Source organism: Neofelis nebulosa, chromosome 1 (genome assembly GCF_028018385.1).
Source record: "Neofelis nebulosa isolate mNeoNeb1 chromosome 1, mNeoNeb1.pri, whole genome shotgun sequence".
NCBI lineage: Eukaryota > Metazoa > Chordata > Mammalia > Carnivora > Felidae > Neofelis > Neofelis nebulosa.
In genome coordinates this window covers 215,448,369-215,454,726 of record NC_080782.1, presented here as the reverse complement: position 1 = coordinate 215,454,726, position 6,358 = coordinate 215,448,369, and the positions used below count along the sequence as shown (strand labels likewise).

At 38.8% G+C, this 6,358-nt stretch overlaps 1 long non-coding RNA gene across 1 annotated transcript; it reads right to left on the bottom strand.

Moving 5' to 3' along the window:
• Positions 1 to 844: 844 nt before the first annotated feature.
• Positions 845 to 3,575, bottom strand: LOC131485109 (uncharacterized). The gene is made up of 2 exons (XR_009248648.1): positions 2,790 to 3,575; positions 845 to 1,239 (listed from the first exon to the last, which is right to left on the bottom strand). It is a non-coding gene; the product is annotated as an uncharacterized LOC131485109 (long non-coding RNA).
• Between the last annotated feature and the right edge of the window lie 2,783 nt (positions 3,576 to 6,358).

Genomic DNA, 6,358 nt, shown 5'->3' with positions numbered 1-6,358 from the left:
TCTTTCAGGATGCAACCTAAGGGCCGCTTCGTTATGAAATCTTTTGACACTGCTGCAGGTTAGAACTAGCCACTCACTCTAGATGCAATGCACATCCCCTACCCCATTGCAACGCCTCGGAAGATTTTATTAAACTCATTTTTTAACATATAATATCCCTGATGACAAGTATTATGACTGACTTATCTCCATCTTCCTAGTTCTCAGTACAGTTTCTGGTGCATCAAAGGTGCTCAGTAAATGTTGAATGAATTATGTGATAGAATTTGAGTTTCATCTTTTAAGGCTATAGAAAATCAGTTTCCTGGGCAACTGGGTGGCTCCCTCGGTTGAGCATCCAACACTTGATTTTAGCTCAGGTCATGATTTCATGGTTCTTGTGAGATCCCGACCCAAGTTGGGCTCTGTGCTGACAGGGCAGAGCCTGCCTGGGATCTCTCTCTCCCTCTCTCTCTGCCCCTCCCCTGCTCTAAATAAATAAATAAACAAAATTTAAAAAAAAAGAAAATCAGTTTCCCATCATTATCTCATTTAATTCTCACATTTCAGCAAATAAAATATCATCAACTGTTATAGAGATGGAAATCGAAACTAGACAAGAATAAAGCAATTTGCCCAAGGTTTCACTGTATAAATCGCAAAGCAGGACTATAATCCAGTTGCCTAGGCAAATTCATTACATGTTTATCTGTCCATTGTTTTTCACCTTAAATTTATTTTGCATGATACCATAGCTTTCTTTTTGTTAGTGGTTGCCTGGTATATATCTTCTCATCTCTTTATTTCCAACCATTCTAAGTCACTATGTTTTAAGTATGTCTTGTAAAAAACAGTTGAATTTCGGTATTATTAACTCATTCTGAGAGTCTGCCTTTTATTTTAATCAGTTTTCATTTATCATGTATATTAATTAGGGTAAAGTGTTATTGTAAGAAAGAGATCTTCCTCTCTGACTCCTCTGAAACATAATGTTTATTTCTCTCTCCTGAAACAGTCTTAGGATAAGTGGTCCAGGTTGTCAGGGTGGCTCCTCTGTTCCATATCTCTATTCCATTCCTCAGAGCATTGCCTTTATCTACTTGGTAGAAGCTTCTTAAGGCCTGGATCCAGAAGTGACACACTTCTCATTTGCTCATATCCCATTGGCCAGAACTTAGCTACTTAGTCACACCTGGTAGCAAAGGAGCAGGAAAATGGAGCCATTATCCGGGCAGCCATGTTCCAACCACAACTCTATTACTATGGAAGACAGAAAACAGATTTTAGTAAAAACTAGCATTCTCTTTACATCATGAATACCCTCTTTGGATTTATCACCACCTTCTTGTTTCATATTTATTTAATTTTCTTTTTCTTTGCTTTCTTTTTTTCTCCTTTCTTGCTTTCTCCTGGATTAATTGAATTTTCTTTCATTTACTCTCTTCTTCTAAACACTCCTAGTGTTTTGGAATTTATACCTTTTATTCCAATCCTCAGTGATTACCTTTAAAATATTAACATTTATACCTAACACCCAAGATTCCATCAGTATCTTTAACTCCTTCCTTTAAAGATAATCTTAAGCAACAAAAATAAATAAAATACTTTAACTCCCAATTCCCCTCCTACAAACTATGTATTGCTATCTAGCATTGTTTAATTTCCTATTTATTTTTCAATTCTTTACTAAATTAGTCATCACCATTACTACTTTTATAATTATTTAATTAATTTTCCCAACATATTTCATCAGTGTGTTTCCTTACTATTTGCTCTTTTTATCCCAGTCTCTCCTCCTGGGCTCAATTTATGTCTTGGTGAAGCATGTTCTTTAGTATTTTTTTCATCATATCTGCTTGTAAAATTCTCTGTTTCATATAATCACTCTCATTTTATTTTCTCTCACATTCTTGAATCAGAATTTCATCAGCTAAGGAAATCTAAGTTGACAATTATTGACTTCAACACCTCGATGTTTCTATTTCATGACTTTCTGGCATCGACTGTGGGTGATTAGAAGTCTGGTCGGTCTCATTGTTATTCCTTTATTATAGATTCTTTTTTCACCATAGTAACAATATTTTCTTTTTTCCCCCAGTTGTTTACATTAGTGATTTGTGTCTAGGTGGATTTGTTTTTTAGATATCTTATTTGGGACTTGATATGCATCTTCAACCTGAAGACTCAAGTCTTCTTCAGTTTTGGACAATTTTCAGCCCTTATTTGCTTCAAGTATTCCTCCCCCGCACCCCAACTCCCACCCCGTGCATTTTTTGGTCTCTATTTTATCTTTCTGGAACTCGTATTCAATAGGAGTTTGAGTTTCTCTTTTTCTCAGGTCTTCATTTTTCTTTCATATTCCGCTCTTTTTCTCTGTGCTGACCTTGGGTGATTTTCTCAGATCTCTCTGATTCTCTTGCTCAGATTCCCCTTGCAGTTGTATCATATAGTCTTTAAAATGGACATTGAATTTAATTTGTTTACATTTCTAGAATTTTTGTTTCTTTTCTTTTCAAATCTACCTGTTCTTTTTTTTTCATAATATCTTACTTTCGTATTAGTCTATCCTTTTCCTTTATCTCTTTGAACATTCTAAACACATTTACTTAAAAGTCTTTCAAACTGTTCTAATATAGCACACTTATCATGATGAGTAAGGCATAGAATTATTGAATCACTATATTGTACACCTGGAACTAATAAAACAATGTACATTAACTATACTGGAATTAAAATTAACAACATAATTTAAACATTGTTCTAATATCTATAGTTAATAGAGTATCAATTCTCCCATTTGTTGCACTTACTGAGTCACAAATGTGGTGGCCTGTTTCCTTGTGTGCTTTATAATGTTTCGCTGTGAGTTCCTCTTCAATGGGACTTGTTTTCCGTGATGGTTATGCACACCCCATGAGGTGTTACATTTGACTCTGCCAGGGACCTGTAGGTTGTCCTGGCTCACTGTGAATAGCAGTGGATGCTAGAAGACTCAGGCAGATGAGGGCTGGCACAGCCTGGGGCTCCTAAGGTCTCTCTCACTCTTTCTAACAGGCTTCTCCACTACTCTTCTCGGTATGGTGGCTTCAAGATATCTGGTTTGACTTCTTATATATAGGATCAGGGTTCCCAAGGTGTGTGGCAAGAGGGAGCAAGCCAGATGGATGCTATATTCTATTATGACCTCACCTCAGAAATCACATAGCATCACTTTCACCAAATGAATTGGAGTTGTCGCAAAACCCTGCCCAGTTTCAAGGGTATGGAACGTACAGGTCTCAAACTTGTCAGTGGGAGGAGCATCAGAAACACTCGAAGAGAAACGTTTGGGATGAGACATACATACTTGTGCAGTCCTCTTTGGAACATACAATCTCCCATAATGGTAGATCTCAGTAAGTTTCAGGGTCGTGTTTCTCGGCAACCAGAGGTTCATTCTCAAGTAGATTATATTCATAGAGGGATATTCCTCGTCTCTGACCCAGCACCTGGAGGACATGAATTATCATTCATGAGGAATACAGCCAACTAAAATGCAGGCATAGAGTGCTCTTTACATTGAAGAAACACAGAGCAGATCTTTTATGGAGCATATTGGAATCTAACGAAACTTCCCAAAGAAGTAATCTGATAAAGATTCTCTGCTTAAGGATTGTGCTTGAGGGTTCCCTGGATGGCTCAGTCGGTTAAGCGTCCAACTTCAACTCTGGTCATGATCTCATGGTTCGTGAGGTCAAGCCCCACACGGAGCTCTCTGCTATCATCACAGAGCTCACTTCGAATCCTCTGTCTGTCCCCCTTTCTTTCTGCCCCTCCCCTGCTTGTTCTCTCTCTCTCTCTCTCTCTCTCTCTCAAAATAAATAAACTTAAAAAAAATAAGGATTGTACTTGAAGCAAGTCTATAAACAGATTACATCTTAGTAATACTGTACCTACCTAAGACAAGAAATAGAAACTGCAGCCCTCATTCCACTTTATCAAAGTAGTGTGGGGCGCACAAAAAGAAGAGCCATAATAAACCCAACTCTCTGTAGGTCACATTGGCTGTTATACCTGCTGCCTTAATAAAAGCACCTTCATGGTTCTTCATGTAGCAGGGTGCTGGGTGGTGTTTTCTGTTTATTACAGACCACAATTTAAGTGTACAAATTATACAAATGATTTTATCTCATTCCTCTGCCCTCATCCCACACAATATCAAGAGAAAAACATTTAAAAATAATTAAACATTTGTTCACTGTGAATCTAAGGATACTAAAAATACAAGTGAAAAGGTAGGTTTTAGGGGCACCTGGGTGGCTCAGTCGGTTAAGCGTCCGACTTCGGCTCAGGTCATGATCTCGCAGTTTGTGAGCCCGAGCCCCGCGTCGGGGTCTGTGCTGACAGCTCGGAGCCTGGAGCCTGCTTCGGAATCTGTGTCTCCTTCTCTCTCTCTCTGCCCTTCCCCAACTTGTGCTCTGTCTCTCTCTATCAAAAATAAATAAATGCAAAATAAAAAAAAAGAAAAGAAAATGTAGGTTTTAAAATACAATGTATAAACAAAATGTAAATATTATGTGAATATGTATTAAGAAGTTTGGTAGGATATACCTCAAGGTGTTTAGTGATTATTCTCAGGCAGTTGGATTCCATAATGTCAGATATTTATTCTTTCTTTTTGATGTCTGGTAGGATTATGCATATTCTTTGACTTTCTTATTTTCCCCACAATAAGTATGTATTGCTTTTTAGAGAAGAAAATTGTTAATAATTGATCATATTTAAGTTAATAAAAATCAGTATATTTAGGGAAATATAAATCCTTAAATGCACAAAAAGAGGTATACTGAGACTAGGGAATAAAGCAGAGGAAAAGTGCAAATAACAGGGGCCTAGGGCTATGTCTTCTAGGCCAGATGAGGGTGAAGAGTTGGGTCTAAAAGTTAAAATAAAATGTGACAAATTTCATTGTGACTCAAACTGGTGAATTGTGGGGTTCCCAGCAAGTGAGCAGAGCCGAGGATGGGGCTTTTGTGATCCCTGAGAATACACTCAGTGGACTTCACCTGGGTGGTGGCAGGTGCCCAGCCCCTTTACATTCAAGGTCAGAGTTCTAGATCCCAGAAGGAGGCTGTCAAGAACCAAGTATCAGAAATCAATCAAAGCAAAATGCTGGGAACTAGGGCAACAGACATGAAGGGAACGCTGACCAGGCGGCCCAGCAGCCAATTCGGTGGCCCTCAGGGATGTGCGATCAGGGGCCAACAGGCTAGAGAGGGCAATGGGAGCCAGTGGTCAGTGGTGGCCTTCAACACTGGGGGATACAAGCAGTGAACCTCAAGAAAGCTACCCCAGATTAAGGGACTAATATTTTTACAGTGGTTTTCTCAGAGCAGATTAAGAGTATAGTAAAACCTTGGACTGCAAGTAACTTGTTCTGTGAGTGTTCCACAAGATAAACAAACATTTCTAATAAATTTTATTTTTTTTAAAATTTTTTTTTTCAACGTTTTTAATTTATTTTTGGGACAGAGAGAGACAGAGCATGAACGGGGGAGGGGCAGAGAGAGAGGGAGACACAGAATCGGAAACAGGCTCCAGGCTCCGAGCCATCGGCCCAGAGCCTGACGCGGGGCTCGAAATCACAGACCGCGAGATCGTGACCTGGCTGAAGTCGGCCGCTTAACCGACTGCGCCACCCAGGCGCCCCTAAATTTTAACTAAATAAACGAGCCTATGTCTTGCAATTCAAGTAGTACATGACGCGGAATGTCCATGATTACAAGTGAACCAATGGTTCCTTCTCTCTCTTTCTCTCTCTCTCACATGGGTGATTGTCTCCCATGCTTGGATGCTTGCTCTCAGGCCATGGTGTTTAGCAGAAATCAGTGATTTTTCAGAGTGTTAGAAGGTGCCCAAAACTGGTACTAGTGTATTTTTTTTTTTTTTTTTTTGTCACTTCAAAGCACCAATGGACAGTCCTTTGCTTTTCCATACAAGAGTAAGCTTAGGAATGATTTGCTTCTTTCTTGATCAGGCATCCTGCAGACACAGACCCTTTCCTCTGCTGCCTTATTACCAGTTACATTAAATACAGTATATGACCAGAGTTTACTAATTCTGTACTCTAGTCAACACCCGTGTGAGCATATACAAAGGACCCCATGCAGAAAAAGATTCCATTGAGCCAATAGATAGCAGTGATTCTGTTAGTGATAGTGAAAGTCGTCCTACACAATAACCCTCCTCTCTCTCGTCTCCCTCACACCAGCCACAGAGGTTTTCAAATGTAAGTGCAGGTTAATTTGTTTATTTTCTTTATATTTTGTATTTTCTTTATTATTTTGTATTATAGCATTAAAATCATTTTTATATGAATATTTTTGGGTTGTGGAATGAA